Below are 17,507 nucleotides of genomic sequence, written 5' to 3' on the forward strand. Positions count from 1 at the left end.
GATGTGAAAATTACCGAACTATCAGTTTAATAAGTCACAGCTGCAAAATACTAACGCGAATTCTTTACAGACGAATGGAAAAACTGGTTGAAGCTGACCTCGGGGAAGATCAGTTTGGATTCCGTAGAAATGTGGGAACACGTGAGGCAATACTGACCCTACGACTTATCTTAGAAGAAAGATTCGAAAAAGGCAAACCTACGTTTGTAGCATTTGTAGACTTAGAGAAAGCTTTTGACAATGTTGATTGGAATACTCTCTTTCAAATTCTGAAGGTGGCAGGGGTAAAATATAGGGAGCGAAAGGCTGTTTAGAATTTGTACAGAAACCAGATGGCAGTTATAAGAGTCGAGGGACATGAAAGGGAAGCAGCGGTTGGGAAGGGAGTGAGACAGGGTTGTAGCCTATCCCCGATGTTACTCAATCTGTATATTGAGCAAGCAATAAAGGAAACAAAGGAAAAGTTCGGAGTAGGTATTAAAATCCATGGAGAAGAAATAAAAACTTTGAGGTTCGCCGATGACATTGTAATTCTGTCAGAGACAGCAAAGGGTTTGGAAGAGCAGTTGAACGGAATGGACAGTGACTTGAAAGGACAAAAGCAAAACGAGGATAATGGAATGTAGTCGAATTACGTTGGGTGATGCTGAGAGAATTAGATTAGGAAATGAGACACTTAAAGTAGTAAATGAGTTTTGCTATTTGGGGAGCAAAATAACTGATGATGGTCGAAGTAGAGAGGATATAAAATGTAGAGTGGCAATGGCAAGGAAAGCGTTTCTGAAGAAGAGAAATTTGTTAACATCGAGTATAGATTTAAATGTCAGGAAGTCGTTTCTGAAAGTATTTGTATGGAGTGTAGCCATGTATGGAAGTGAAACATGGACGATAAATAGTTTGGACAAGAAGAGAATAGATGCTTTCGAAATTTGGTGCTACAGAAGAATGCTGATGATTAGATGGGTAGATCACATAACTAATGGGGAGGTATTGAATAGAATTGGGGAGAAGAGCAGCTTGGGACACAACTTGACTAGAAGAAGGGATCGGTTGGTAGGACACGTTCTGAGACATCGAGGGATCGCCAATTTAGCATTGCAGGGCAGCGGGGAGGGTAAAAATCGTACCAAGGGATGAATACACTAAGCAGATTCAGAAGGATGTAGGCTGTAGTACGTACTGGGAGATGAAGAAGCTTGCACAGGATAGAGTAGCATGGAGAGCTGCATCATACCAGTCTCAGGACTGAAGATCACAACAACAACCTCACATGCATTGATTAAATAACATCTCCTGGTTTCTGAAATAGTAATTTCCGACCGTTGGTCACTGATCAAAAGATACTGAGGGTAGTATCCTCCACCGCATGTGTACTTCTGATATTCTAGGTTTGGCAGACACTGTATGTATAGTCTGTGTTGTCAAATACAGTTTTCTTTAAAAGCACATTTAATTTTAAATATGTCAATAACCTGACTGACCAAAATACGAGTGTAACTGATGTCAATTCACGTTTACAGGTAAGCGGACATCATTCGCAACCACTTCGGTCTAGCAGCTACGAGCGGTACGTATGATAACGAAAAACTTCTGTTTCTGTATTTGCTTAGCGTCACTGTTTCATGTGTATTATTTCTTAATATCTGCTGTCTAATGAATACAAGATCAGTCGAGTGTACACCGAATAGTTAAGGCCGCGTTCAGTTTGTATACTTACATTTCCTTACATATAGTTCTCTGTCTTCTACCTCTGGTCATGATCTAAAAACAATAGCAATCTAAAATAAAGCATAAACGATTAAATCATCAGTTAAGATGACAAGTGGGGCTATAGCTAACAAAGTATTTTTAAAAAGGTCCAGCACTCGAAGGTCTCTTTAAATGTCTAGTTCGTGAGATGTATCAGATATAAAAATGGCGATATTTCAGAACCAATGGCAGATGAGATGTATAGAGCCACCCTAGTTAGATGGGTAGACACATTGGGATAATGGTGACATTTCAGAAGAAATGTCAAAGACTGGAGGGAAAGTAAAACAATGATGACTTATTTAGAGAACTGTTGCGAAATAGGACAATTTCCCAAAACTGAGAAAATGACGGGGACTTACATTACGTAAAGAAAACTGTAAAACGTGCACCGTCCTGTCCATAACGCCCAAGAAGTTGTAAACCGTGAGAAACTTTTTTTTTGTTGCATCGTGCCCTGACATCTCCTCAGATACATTTTTCTGCAGGTTTGAGAATGCAACCGTGATGTGTAGGTATCGTGCAATCTGACACATGACGTCAAGTTATCATTTAACAGTCTGTATGCCTTAAATCGCTGTTTTGCAGGTCCACTCAATATCCGACGTGCACCTTTCTTCCATGGCTCCAGCAGAAACAAGAGCAGAACTGTTTCCGCGGTGAACTGGTGAGCCATCCTTAGATGCGAAGTCTTCTGCGTTCCAGTCGATGTGTCGGTACAACAGCGTTAGTGGTTAGTAACAGTTCGATCTACCTTTCTCTGTTGTTCTGCTTTCATCAGCAGACGCTCTTAGCTGCGTCAAGCTGGAACGCCCCATAAGCGTAACGCGACAATTCCGCGTAAGACAGCAATCGGTTTCACGTTCAACTCAGTGAAGTCCTAACTTCTAAATAAACAAGCAATTAGTCATCCCGAAGCTGCACCCACAGGTGAATCGTTAAGCTTTTACAGATGGCAGAGGGCAAGGGGGTGATTGAGTGAGTAATCAAGTCACTCGTGACTATGGACTTTCATAGATACGATGAAGTACCTAGCAAAATATTAAAGTACTGTGCTGCACATGTTAGCCCTGTACTTAGCCGTATTTGTAATTTTTCCCTTAAGAATGGTCAGTTTCCTGAACGGGTAAAGTTCTCGGTACTAAATCCGCTTTAAAGAAAGGGAGAAAGGCATGATGTAGACTATTTTAGACCTATTTCTATGCCATCAGTGTTTGCTAAGGTTATTGAAAAAGCTGTGTATGTAAGGATAATTGATCATTTTATGTTACCTAATTTGCTATGAAATGTACTTTCGGTTTTTTGAAGTGATTTAACAACCGAAAATGTTATATTCTGTTTTCTGTGTGAGGTACAGAACGAATTAAGCAAAAGGTTTCGAGCGCTAGGCATGTTTTTTGGCTTAACTAATGCTTTTGAATGTGTTGATTTCAAAATATTGCTCCAGAAGTTGGACCATTATGGAATGCTGGAAGCAGCTCACAATTGGTTCACCTCTTACTTTAAGAACAGACATTAAAACGTCATTCTCCACAGTGTTGAGAATGGCTGTCGTGTGGGGTCTGAGTGGTGCACGGTTAAATGCGGGGTGCCCCAGGGATCGGTGCTGGGGCCACTCCTGTTCCTTCTTTATGTAAGTGATGCGTCCTCTAGTATTACAAGTGATTGTAAAATACAGCTGATGACATTAGCTTCGTAGTAAAGAATGTTGTGTGCAACATTGTGTCTGTTTCAAATAGTGCAGCTCACGACATTATTTCGTGGCTTGTACAAAATAAATTAACGCTGAATCATAGTAAGACTCAGTCCTTATAATTTGTAACATAAATTCAATAAATCTCGACGTTTTAGTTTCACAGAGTGGGCATATGAACAGTCAAACTGCACAGTTCAAATTTCTTGGTGTTCAGGTAGATAGCAAACTGTCGTGGAAAGCCCACGTTCAGGATCTTGCTCAAAGACTTCATACTACCTTACTTATTATTCGAAATGTATCTGAAGTAAGTGATCGTTCGACACGAAAATTAGTTTACTTTGCTTGTTTTCATTCGCTTAAGTCGTATAGTATTATATTTAGGGGTAATTCTTCCCATTCTAAAAGGAAATTTTTGGCTCAGAAAGGGGCGGTTTGGGCAATAAGTGATGTAATTTAGCGCACCTCTTGTCGACCCCTGTTCCTTAGCCTGGGTATTCTGACATTAATTCCCTTTTAAGAGAGCGCTTGAATTCGAGTAGTTATGATTTCTTCTTCTTTGTTCGTTCTTCCCAAATTCTCTTCATACGTTCTTTGTGTCCTCTCTTGCGTTCTTCCGACCATCTTTTTGCCGTTCTGCTCTCCGTGTGTTCTTGTTTAAGTGTGTGTTTCTGTATGATTTTTCTAAACTTTTCTCTGTTGTTTATGTTATCTTGTGTGATCCCCAGTTCTTTAATGTCTTCTTCTGTTTCAGTGATTCACGTTGTCTTGTTTTGCTCTTGTTTACTATCTCAAAGATTTGGCTTGTGAGCCTTCTTTTATTCACCCTGCTGATATGTCCATAAAATTTCATCCTTCTATTTCTAATGGAAGCGAGGTGTAGCACAGCTAATGCAGTGAGCGCTCAGCTACGATCTACTCTCTTCTGCAAGAAGGAAGTCAGTACCAAGACTAAGTTATCTGTGCACCGTTCAATCTTTCGACCAACTTCGTTGTATGGGAGCGAAAGCTGGGTGGATTCAGGTTACCTTATCAATAAGGTTGAGGTTACGGATGTGAAAGTAGCTATGATGATTGCAGGTACTAGTAGATGGGAACAATGGCAGGAGGGTGTCCACAATGAGGAAATCAAAGAAAAACTGGGAATGAACTCTATAGATGTAGCAGTCAGGGCGAACAGGCTTAGATGGTGGGGTCATGTTACACGCATGGGAGAAGCAAGGTTACCCAAGAGACTCATGGGTTCAGCAGTAGAGGGTAGGAGGAGTCGGGGTAGACCAAGGAGAAGGTACCTGGATTCGGTTAAGAATGATTTTGAAGTAATAGGCTTAACATCAGAAATGGCACCAATGTTAGTACTGAATAGGGGATCATGGAGGAATTTTATAAGGGGAACTATGCTACAGACTGAACGCTGGAAGGCATAACCAGTCTTAAATGATGATGATGATGATGATTTCTAATGGTGTCTGTTATTGTTTCTATGTCTTTGTAGATCTCTCTAGTTGGCCTCTTCATCCAAATTCCTTCCCGAAACACGGCTCCATATATTTTCCTCAGAATTTTTCTTTCCTGCTTTTCAATACCTCTGATCTTCTTATGACCATGAATCACTGTAGTTTCTACACGATTAAGTGCTTCTGGTAGGACTACTGTGTTCTAATGCCTTAGTTTCGCATTGACAGAAATAGATTTCTTATTACAGTGATTCCAAGTGATCTTATATGCTTCTTGTAATCTGGAAATTCTATCTTTATTAGCTATTGAATTCAGTCCTGATGGTTGGATTATCTCTCCCAGATATCTGAAGTGGGCAACTTCTGTCACTGTCACGTATTGAGTACTAATGGGGAGATAATCTACGGGTTTGTTTCCATATACTGTGTTCTGTCGTAGGAGATTTGTAGCCCAGTTTTCTGTGAGATTTCGTGTAGTTTTTCCAATGCAAGTTTGGCTTCCTCTCTGTTGTTCGTCAGAATGGCAAGATCGTCCGCGAAAGCCAGACACTTCACCCTGATTCTCTGCTCTTTTTTAATTTCCTTTTCCCATGCCCTCACACTATTTTCCAGAACCATGTTAAATAGAAGGCGGGACATTCGATCTCCTTGGCGAACACCAGTATGGATATGAAATGCTTCTGATGTTTCTCCCATGAATTTAATTTTGGAGTTTGTATCTGTTAATGCCTGTTGAATAATTGACCTCGTTTTCCTGTCAGTTATGAATTCCTCTAAAATGTGGAATAATGTTTGTCTATCTATTGAATCGTAAGCCATATAAAATCGACAAAAGTTACCACAGTATTTTTACATCTTCTTATTTTCAAAATTGTTTTTAAGTTCCACATCTGTTCGATGCTAGATCGACTTTGTGAAACCCTGCCTGATACTCCCCTATTAACTGGTCCGCTTGTTCTTCTAGTGTGTTTAACAGGGCCTTCGAAAGAATTTTGTTTATTACAGGGAGCAGTGAAAATCCCCTGTAATTATTTGGCTAGGTTTTTGCACCTTTTTTGTGGAGAGGTGAATTAATGCACATTTCCATTCTACAGGTATTTGTTCAGTTTCCCAAATATTTTATATAATTCTGTGGGTTGTTTGTGTGAGATTATTGTCATTTAATTTCCATACTTCTGCTATGATTCCGTCTTCCCATAGAGGTTTGTTGTTCTTCAACGAATGGATTATTTCCTTTAGCGCTTTAAGTGATGGTGGATTTGAATCGTGATTGTAGTTGTTCTGTCGCAGGCTCGCAGTTGGGAAGTGAGTGAAAATATTTAGCTAAAATTTGACATTTCTTGTTAAGAATGGTTTCCAGTGATCTATTGGGCCGCCGAAAGCAAAGATTATGTGGTTGATACCCTGTTAGGTTTTCTTTGAAAATTTTGTAATAATTTCTGATGTTGTCTTGATAAATACTTGTTCAATTTCTTTAGCCGGCTTATATCATATCTACGTTCTTCTCTGCGTATTGCCTGGATAAACTCTTCTGTATACTCAAAAATTCCTGCCATTTTTCTGTAGTTTTGTTGTTCCTGAATATACATTCTTTGCTATTGTTTCTTGTTAACAACATCAGTTTATTCCCAAGAATTAGCAGCTTCCTCTCAGTGAATACTAGGCAGAAATACAATCTGCATTTGGACCGGACTTCTATTCTGTTGTGCAGAAAGACGTGCGGTATATTGTTGCATCCATTTTCGATAAGCTACCACAAGAATTTAAAAATCTTAGCAGTAATCAACGCACTTTCGAATCGAAACTAAAGAATTTCTTCATCGGTTACTCCTTCTATTCTGCAGAGGAGTTCCTTGAAAAATTAAGCTGATTCCTGTTTTATTTATTGACTGGGTTTACATAAACTTATGGCTTGTCTTTTTTGGGTTCACAAACATTTTATTTTATCTGTTATTACTTTTATGTTGTAATTTCACGCATTGACTAGTTCCATGACTTTGGAGATTTGCTCCTCAGTTTCGTCCTACGCGAATAGACGTGTAAGATAAAAATAAAGAAATAAATAAATGGCACAGCCACCGAGTCACGTACACCACCACGCATTCACTGCCTCTACGTGAGCATAAGGCAGTGACCAATGAGGCATTTATATTTCAAGCAGAAGTTGTACGTAAACATGGGTAACTGTAATGACGTGAGAGAGTGGCAAAGAGAGCCAATCGTATTTCGCTGTGCCCATGACTATACGGTGTGTCGAGTTGCTGGATTTGTAGGTGTCCAACGTGTCTACAAGCAGTAATGTAATACTTGTAGCCTCGAAACTCGACGTCAGAAGTGTGAACGTAGAAAGATCGCGAGTGAGAGGAACTTCTGAATCAAAATCACTCCCGAACCTGACAAGAATTGCTGCAGACAGAAAATGAAGGTCCAGCCCAAGTGGTTAGTAAGAGGACAGTTCGAGGGAAACTGAACGCAATGAACATTTGGAGTCGGTCCGATCACCTCGCAAGAGGTCACTGTTGTCTCTCGCGCATAAAGACGACAACAGCAAAGTTTTTCGGACTGGAAGAATACGTGACTGGTTTTCTGAACCCTGCTTCATCCTAATACATCTCGACTGGTCTGCAAACTGACATGATTTGAACCATATAGAAATTCTGTGAGACATGTTGGGACACCATATGAAACTCGGACATCAGCATCCCCGAAATTGAGTGGTATTGCTCGATCAAATCCTCAGCGAGTGGCTTAAACGGGCTGCAACGTACCTCCATACCTTTGTGGACTCACTTCCTAACCGAACCACGGAGATTATCAAGTACAAGGACGACATTACACGCCTTTAAATCACGCTTTTGTTGATTTCTCTAGGAGTCACTTACTTTTTATCCGGTGAGCTTATTTTACTGACACTACTAATCGGATTTTGAAGAGTGAAATGTCGTTGAATTTTTCTTAAATTTTTTTAGAATTGTGACACTAGTGGCAAAAATTAGTGTAGTTCCATTGGGAAAACAACGGCCTTGCCGCAGTGGATACACCGGTTCCCGTGAGATCACCGAAGTTAAGCGCTGTCGGGCATGGCCGGCACTTTGATGGGTGACCATCCAGGCCGCCATGCGCTGTTGCCATTTTTCGGGGTACACTCAGCTTCGCGATGCCAATTGAGGAGCTACTCGACCGAGTAGTAGCGGCTCTGGCCACTGAAAACCATCATAACGACTGGGAGAGTGGTGTGCTGACCACACGCCCCTCCTATCCGCACCCTCCACTGAGGATGACACGGCGGTCGGATGGTCCCGATGGGCCACTTGTGGCCTGAAGACTGAGTGCTTATCCATTCGGAAAAGCGAAGTCGATATCATATTGATACCACTCTAATGAATGTAGCTTTGAACCGGGAATATACGTCGTTCGCTGAAGACTTACTCACAGTTTATCTGGGTAAAACGTAGAAAAATGTCTTGAACGGTTTTGGAAATATTTGACCTGTATTACCCCATATTTTAGAGCAATTTGCGATGTTACGTTAGTGCCTGTGTGGTTTTGTTGACAAAATGGTTACATATGATTCACAGCCCCCCATGAACCATGGACCTTGCCGTTGGTGGGGAGGCTTGTGTGCCTCAGCGATACAGATAGCCGTACCGTAGGTGCAACCACAACGGAGGGGTATCTGTTGAGAGGCCAGACAAACGTGTGGTTCCTGAAGAGGGGCAGCAGCCTTTTCAGTAGGCGCAAGGGCAACAGTCTGGATGATTGACTGATCTGGCCTTGTAACAATAACCAAAACGGCCTTGCTGTGCTGGTACTGCGAACGGCTGAAAGCAAGGGGAAACTACAGCCGTAATTTTTCCCGAGGGCATGCAGCTTTACTGTATGATTACATGATGATGGCGTCCTCTTGGGTAAAATATTCCGGAGGTAAAATAGTCCCCCATTCGGATCTCCGGGCGGGGACTACTCAAGAGGATGTCGTTATCAGGAGAAAGAAAACTGGCGTTCTACGGATCGGAGCGTGGAATGTCAGATCCCTTAATCGGGCAGGTAGGTTAGAAAATTTAAAAAGGGAAATGGATAGGTTGAAGTTAGATATAGTGGGAATTAGTGAAGTTCGGTGGCAGGAGGAACAAGACTTCTGGTCAGGTGACTACAGGGTTATAAACACAATATCAAATAGGGGGAATGCAGGAGTAGGTTTAATAATGAATAGGAAAATAGGAATGCGGGTAAGCTACTACAAACAGCATAGTGAACGCATTATTGTGGCCAAGATAGATACGAAGCCCACACCTACTACAGTAGTACAAGTTTATATGCCAACTAGCTCTGCAGATGACGAAGAAATTGAAGAAATGTATGATGAAATAAAAGAAATTATTCAGATTGTGAAGGGAGACGAAAATTTAATAGTCATGGGTGACTGGAATTCGAGTGTAGGAAAAGGGAGAGAAGGAAACATAGTAGGTGAATATGGATTGGGGGACAGAAATGAAAGAGGAAGCCGCCTGGTAGAATTTTGCACAGAGCACAACATAATCATAACTAACACTTGGTTTAAGAATCATGAAAGAAGGTTGTATACATGGAAGAACCCTGGAGATACTAAAAGGTATCAGATAGATTATATAATGGTAAGACAGAGATTTAGGAACCAGGTTTTAAATTGTAAGACATTTCCAGGGGCAGATATGGACTCTGACCACAATCTATTGGTTATGACCTGTAGATTAAAACTGAAGAAACTGCAAAAAGGTGGGAATTTAAGGAGATGGGACCTGGATAAACTAAAAGAACCAGAGGTTGTACAGAGATTCAGGGAGAGTATAAGGGAGCAATTGACAGGAATGAGGGAAATAAATACAGTAGAAGAAGAATGGGTAGCTTTGAGGGATGAAGTAGTGAAGGCAGCAGAGGATCAAGTAGGTAAAAAGACGAGGGCTAGTAGAAATCCTTGGGTAACAGAAGAAATATTGAATTTAATTGATGAAAGGAGAAAATATAAAAATGCAGTAAGTGAAACAGGCAAAAAGGAATACAAACGTCTCAAAAATGAGATCGACAGGAAGTGCAAAATGGCTAAGCAGGGATGGCTAGAAGACAAATGTAAGGATGTAGAGGCCTATCTCACTAGGGGTAAGATAGATACCGCCTACAGGAAAATTAAAGAGACCTTTGGAGATAAGAGAACGACTTGTATGAATATCAAGAGCTCAGATGGAAACCCAGTTCTAAGCAAAGAAGGAAAAGCAGAAAGGTGGAAGGAGTATATAGAGGGTCTATACAAGGGCAATGTACTTGAGGACAATATTATGGAAATGGAAGAGGATGTAGATGAAGATGAAATGGGAGATATGATACTGCGTGAAGAGTTTGACAGAGCACTGAAAGACCTGAGTCGAAACAAGGCCCCCGGAGTAGACAATATTCCATTGGAACTACTGACGGCCGTGGGAGAGCCAGTCCTGACAAAACTCTACCATCTGGTGAGCAAGATGTATGAAACAGGCGAAATACCCTCAGACTTCAAGAAGAATATAATAATTCCAATCCCAAAGAAAGCAGGTGTGGACAGATGTGAAAATTACCGAACTATCAGCTTAATAAGTCACAGCTGCAAAATACTAACGCGAATTCTTTACAGACGAATGGAAAAACTGGTTGAAGCTGACCTCGGGGAAGATCAGTTTGGATTCCGTAGAAATGTGGGAACACGTGAGGCAATACTGACCCTACGACTTATCTTAGAAGAAAGATTCGAAAAAGGCAAACCTACGTTTGTAGCATTTGTAGACTTAGAGAAAGCTTTTGACAATGTTGATTGGAATACTCTCTTTCAAATTCTGAAGGTGGCAGGGGTAAAATATAGGGAGCGAAAGGCTGTTTAGAATTTGTACAGAAACCAGATGGCAGTTATAAGAGTCGAGGGACATGAAAGGGAAGCAGCGGTTGGGAAGGGAGTGAGACAGGGTTGTAGCCTATCCCCGATGTTACTCAATCTGTATATTGAGCAAGCAGTAAAGGAAACAAAAGAAAAATTTGGAGTAGGTATTAAAATTCATGGAGAAGAAATAAAAACTTTGAGGTTCGCCGATGACATTGTAATTCTGTCAGAGACAGCAAAGGACTTGGAAGAGCAGTTGAATGGAATGGACAGTGTCTTGAAAGGGGGATATAAGATGAACATCAACAAAAGCAAAACAAGGATAATGGAATGTAGTCTAATTAAGTCGGGTGATGCTGAGGGAATTAGATTAGGAAATGAGGCACTTAAAGTAGTATAGGAGTTTTGCTATTTGGGGAGCAAAATAACTGATGATGGTCGAAGTAGAGAGGATATAAAATGTAGGCTGGCAATGGCAAGGAAAGCGTTTCTGAAGAAGAGAAATTTGTTAACATCCAGTATTGATTTAAGTGTCAGGAAGTCATTTCTGAAAGTATTCGTATGGAGTGTAGCCATGTATGGAAGTGAAACATGGACGATAAATAGTTTGGACAAGAAGAGAATAGAAGCTTTTGAAATGTGGTGCTACAGAAGAATGCTGAAGATTAGATGGGTAGATCACATAACTAATGAGGAAGTATTGAATAGGATTGGGGAGAAGAGAAGTTTGTGGCACAGCTTGACCAGAAGAAGGGATCGGTTGGTAGGACATGTTCTGAGGCATCAAGGGATCACCAATTTAGTATTGGAGGGCAGCGTGGAGGGTAAAAATCGTAGAGGGAGACCAAGAGATGAATACACTAAGCAGATTCAGAAGGATGTAGGTTGCAGTAGGTACTGGGAGATGAAAAAGCTTGCACAGGATAGAGTAGCATGGAGAGCTGCATCAAACCAGTCTCAGGACTGAAGACCACTACTACTACTACTATGATTCACAGCAAAAAACAAAGGAAAGAAAATTCTCTAGAAACTTTCAGTTAACTAACTCAGCCTGTTCATTGAAAGATCTTATACGGGGTGTTCAAAAAGTCTCTCCGCAGTGCCGTATGATTGTTAGCCGCGCGTGCCATATGATTGTTCGCCTGCCTCGGTTACTCCCCTTGAAGTGGACTCTCCCAACATTCCACTGTTTCGTTTATCTCAAGCCAGCGTCAGAAGTATCGTTGGTGTGTGTCGTTACGTATTGACGCGAACGTTTAAGTTCAGTTCCTTCGTTCGTTTGTTTCGTTTTTGTCACTGTTAAAATGCTAACAATTGAAGAACGTGTGTTTTTAGTCGAACGAGTGTTCAAAGCTGGCGGTAAATACACAGTTTCAGTTCGTCAAACATTTAATTCGGTTTTCCCGGAGACAACACTCCCACTACGCGATACTGTGCGAGATTTGATTAACAAATTTCAAAGTACGGGTTCAGTGGCCGATGCACCGAGAAGTGGTCGTCCTAGCGTTTTGTCTGAGGATAAACTACTCGATATTTCCGATAAAATGTCCGTGGATCCGAACAAGTCAGTAAGAAAACTCGCCCAGGAAGTCGATGTTAGTGTCGGAATGGCCCACACAGCTATAAGGAAAAAATTGGAACTTTTCCCATACAAAGTGACAGCCATGCAAGAACTGAAAAATACTAATCATGGCAAGAGCCTGCAGTATTGTCAATGGTTCAAAAATTTCGTTCAACAAAATGGAAGGGATATTCTTAATGAAACGTTATTCACTGACGAGGCGTGGTTTCATTTATCCGGGTACATGAACTCGCAAAATTTTCGTGTGTGGAGTACTGCAAATCCATTGTGTATTCGTGAGGAACCACTTCATTCTGTGAAAATAGGAGTTTGGATTGCAATTTCTAGACGTCGGATTGTGGGTCCCATTTTTTCAACGAAACAGTAAACGCACAACGATACTGCAGTGATATTTTGTACCCATTCACGGGAGAACTTATATTAAGTGAAATATTGAACGTCCGCAGCTCGTGGTCGTGCGGTAGCGTTCTCGCTTCCCACGCCCGGGTTCCCGGGTTCGATTCCCGGTGGGGTCAGGGATTTTCTCTGCCTCGTGATGACTGGGTGTTGTGTGATGTCCTTAGGTTAGTTAGGTTTAAGTAGTTCTAAGTTCTAGGGGACTGATGACCATAGATGTTAAGTCCCATACTGCTCAGAGCCATTTGAGCCCAAATACTGAACGGTTATTTTCAACAAGAAGGTGCAGCCGCGCATACAGCTCGCGTTTCAATGTCACTGCTTGCTGATATTTTTGGTGATTGCATAACTTCACAGGGACTTTGGTCTCCACGATCGCCTGACCTAACACCACCTGACTTTTTCTTCTGGGGTGGAGCGAAAGCGACTGTCTGTAGAAACCGTCCAAAATCCATCGATGAATTGAAAACTGCAATATCCACTTTCACTGCTTCTGTTACAGAAGAAATGTTACAGTCTGTGCCTGGAAACATGATTAGACGAATTTAATTGTGTATTCAGCAACAGGGGGGACACTTTCAACATTTAATGTGAAAATTTGTAAGTAAAAATGAATATTCAATAAATTAATAACTGGTATTTCACTGAACTGCATTTCGGTATATTCACTGCGGCATACGGCACACGCAGCTAACAATCATACGGCACTGCGGAGAGACTTTTTGAATACCCTGTATTAGCTGTAATTAATGCTCAATGAATGTTTCATTACATTCAATAAACCTCTTGCCCTGCGAACTTTCTGCTGTACTATCTACGTTTTTTTAGTTATTGTACATTAAGGTAAAAAAAGTCATGATAGACCTCCTAATATTTTCCTTTTGCCTGGCGAAGTGCATTGGACGTGGCGTGAACTGAAGAAGTCGTTGAAAGTCCCTTGCAGAAATACTGACCCATGCTGCCTTTTTAGGCGTCCATAATTGCGAAAGTGTTGACGGCAAAGGATTTTGTGCACAAACTGACCTCCCTTTGCTATGCCACAAATTTTCGATAGGATTCATGTCGGGTAGTCTGGATGGCCAAAATATTCGCCCGAACTGTCCAGATGTACTTCAGTCAAACTGCGGACGTTTGTGGCCCAGTAAGACATGGCGCAATGTTATCCATAAAAATTCAGTCGTTGCTTGGGAACATAAAGTCGATAAATGCCTCCTAATGGACTCCAGGTAGCCGAACACAATCATTTCGAGTCAATGATCGGTTCAGTTAGACCAGAGGACCCAGGCTATTCCAAGTGAACACAGCCCACATCATTATGGAGTGACCACCAGCTTGACAGTGCCTTGTTGACAACATGGGACCATGGCTTCATGGAGTCTGCACCACACTCGAACCCTGCTATCAGTTCTTACCAACCAAAATCGGTTGTCATCTGACCAGACCAGTTGTCTAGAGTCTAAATCTACATCTACGTGATTACTCTGCTATTCACAATAAATTGCTTGGCAGAGGGTTCAGTGAACCACCTTCAAGCTGTCTCTCTACCGTTCCACTCTCGAACGGCACGCGGGAAAAGCGAGCACTTAAATTTTCCGTGCGAGCCCTGATTTCTCTTATTTTCTTGTGACGATCATTTCTCCCCACGTAGGTGAGTGCCAACAGAATGTTTTCGCAATCGGAGAAGAAAACTGGTGATTGAAATTTCACGAGAAGATCCCGTCGCAACGAAAAACGCCTTTGTTTTAATGATTGCCACTCCAATTCACGTATCATGTCTGTGACACTATCTCCCCTATTTCGCGATAATACAAAACGAGCTGCCCTTCTTTGTACTTTTTCGTTGACATCCGCCAGTCCCACCTGATGCGGATCCCACACCGCACAGCAATACTACAGAATAGCGCGGATAAGCGTGGTGTAACCAGTCTCTTTAGTAGACCTGTTGCACCTTCTAAGTGTTCTGCCAATGAACTTCAGTCTTTGGTTTGCTCTACCCTTAATGTTATCTATGTGATCGTTCCAATTTAGGTTATTTAAAAGTGTAATCCCGAAGTATTTAGTTGAATTTACAGCCTTCAGATTTGTGTGACTTATCGCGTAATCAAAATTTATCTGATTTCTTTTAGTACTCATGTGAATAACCTCACACTTTTCTTTATTCAGGGTCAATTGCCACTTTTCGCACCTTACAGATATCTTATCTAAATCATTTTTCAAGTTGTTTTGATCATCTGATGACTTTAAAAGACGGTATATGACAGCATCATGTGCAAACAATCTAAGACGGCAATTCACATTGTCTACTATGTCGTTAACATAGATCAAGAACAATAGAGGGCCCATAACACTTTCTTGGGGAACGCCGGATATTACTTCTGTTTTACTCGATGACTTTCCGTCTATTACTACGAACTGTGACCCTTCTGACAGGAAATCACGAATCCAGTCGCACAGCTGAGGCGATACTCCGTAGGCACGCAGTTTTGTTACAAGACGCTTGTGAGGAACGGTGTCGAAAGCCTTCTGGAAATCTAAAAATATGGAATCAATTTGACATCCCCTGTCAATAGCACTTATTACTTCATGAGTATACAGAGCTAGTTGTGTTTCACAAGAACGATATTCTCTGAAACCGTGCAGACTATGTGCCAATAAATCGTTTTCTTCGAGGTACTTCATAATGTTCAAACACAGTATATGTTCCAAAATCCTACTGCAAATCGACGTTAGTGATATGGGCCTGTAACGCAGCGGATATCTCCTACTTCCCTTTTTGGGTATTGGTGTTACTTGAGCAATTTTGTAGTCTTTAGGTGTGGATCTTTCAGCGAGCGAGTGGTTGTATACAGAGTGTTACAAAAAGGTACGGCCAAACTTTCAGGAAACATTGCTCACACACAAATAAAAAAAATATGTTATGTGGACATGTGTCCGGAATCGCTTAATTTCCATGTTAGAGCTCATTTTAGTTTCGTCAGTATGTACTGTACTTCCTCGATTCACCGCCAGTTGGCCCAATTGAAGGAAGGTAATGTTGACTTCGGTGCTTGTGTTGACATGAAACTCATTGCTCTACAGTACTAGCATCAAGCACATCAGTACGTAGCATCAACAGGTTAGTGTTCATCACGAACGTGGTTTTGCAGTCAGTGCAATGTTTACAAATGTGGAGTTGGCAGATGCCCATTTGATGTATGAATTAGCACGGATCAATAGCCGTGGCGCGGTACGTTTGTATCGAGACAGATTTCCAGAACGAAGGTGTCCCGACAGGAAGACGTTAGAAGCAATTGATCGGCGTCATAGGGAGCACGGAACATTCCAGCCTATGACTCGCGACTGGGGAAGACCTAGAACGACGAGGACACCTGCAATGGACGAGGCAATTCTTCGTGCAGTTGACGATAACCCTAATGTCAGAGAAGTTGCTGCTGTACAAGGTAACGTTGACCACGTCACTGTATGGAGAGTGCTAAGGGAGAACCAGTTCTTTCCGTACCATGTACAGCGTGTGCAGGCACTATCAGCAGCTGATTGGCCTCCACGGGTACAGTTCTGCGAATGGTTCAATCAACAATGTGTCAATTCTCGTTTCAGTGCAAATGTTCTCTTTACAAATGAGGCTTCATTCCAACGTGATCAAATTGTAAATTTTCACAATAAACATGTGTGGGCTGACGAGAATCCGCACGCAATTGTGCAATCACGTCATCAACACAGATTTTGTGTGAACGTTTGGGCAGGCGTTGTTGGTGATGTCTTGTTTGGGCCCCATGTTCTTCCACCTACGCTCAATGGAGCACGTTATCATGATTTCATACGGGATACTCTACCTGTGCTGCTAGAACATGTTCCTTTACAAGTACGACACAACATGTGGTTCATGCACGATGGAGCTCCTGCACATTTCAGTCGAAGTGTTCGTACGCTTCTCAACAACAGATTCGGTGACCGATGGATTGATAGAGGCGGACCAATTCCATGGCCTCCACGCTCTCCTGACCTCAACCCTCGTGACTTTCATTTATGGGGGCATTTGAAAGCTCTTGTCTACGCAACCCCGGTACCAAATGCAGAGACTCTTCGTGCTCGTATTGTGGACGGCTGTGACACAATACGCCGTTCTCCAGGGCTGCATCAGCGCGTCAGGGATTCCATGCGACGGAGGGTGGATGCATGTATCCTCGCTAACGGAGGACATTTTGAACATTTGCTGTAACAAAGTGTTTGAAGTCACGCTGGTACGTTCTGTTGCTGTGTGTTTCCATTCCATGATTAATGTGATTTGAAGAGAAGTAATAAAATGAGCTCTAACATGGAAAGTAAGCGTTTCCGGACGCATGTCCACATAACATATTTTCTTTCTTTGTGTGTGAGGAGTGTTTCCTGAAAGTTTGGCCGTACCTTTTTGTAACACCGTGTATAATTGCTATATATGGACCTATTTTATCAGCATACTCAGAGAGGAAACCGACTGGTATACAATCTGGACCGGAGGGCATGCATTTATTAAGGGATTTAAGCTGCTTTGTTACACCGACGATACCTGCTTCTATGTTTGTCATCTTGGCAGTTGCTCTTGATTGGAAATCGGGAATATTTACTTCGCCTTCTTTGGTGAAGGTGTTTCGGAAAACCGTGTTTAACAACTGTGCGTTAGTGGCACTGTCATCAGTGACTTCGCCGTTGTTATCGCGCACTGAAGGTATTGATTGCGTCTTGCCACTGGTGTGCTTTATGTGTGAC

At 41.8% G+C, this 17,507-nt stretch overlaps 1 pseudogene; it reads left to right on the forward strand.

Moving 5' to 3' along the window:
* The first annotated feature begins 7,912 nt into the window (after positions 1-7,912).
* LOC124717598 lies at positions 7,913-8,030 on the forward strand (annotated as a pseudogene).
* Positions 8,031-17,507: the final 9,477 nt, after the last annotated feature.

Source organism: Schistocerca piceifrons, chromosome 9, assembly GCF_021461385.2.
Source record: "Schistocerca piceifrons isolate TAMUIC-IGC-003096 chromosome 9, iqSchPice1.1, whole genome shotgun sequence".
In the NCBI taxonomy this organism is placed as follows: Eukaryota; Metazoa; Arthropoda; class Insecta; order Orthoptera; family Acrididae; genus Schistocerca; species Schistocerca piceifrons.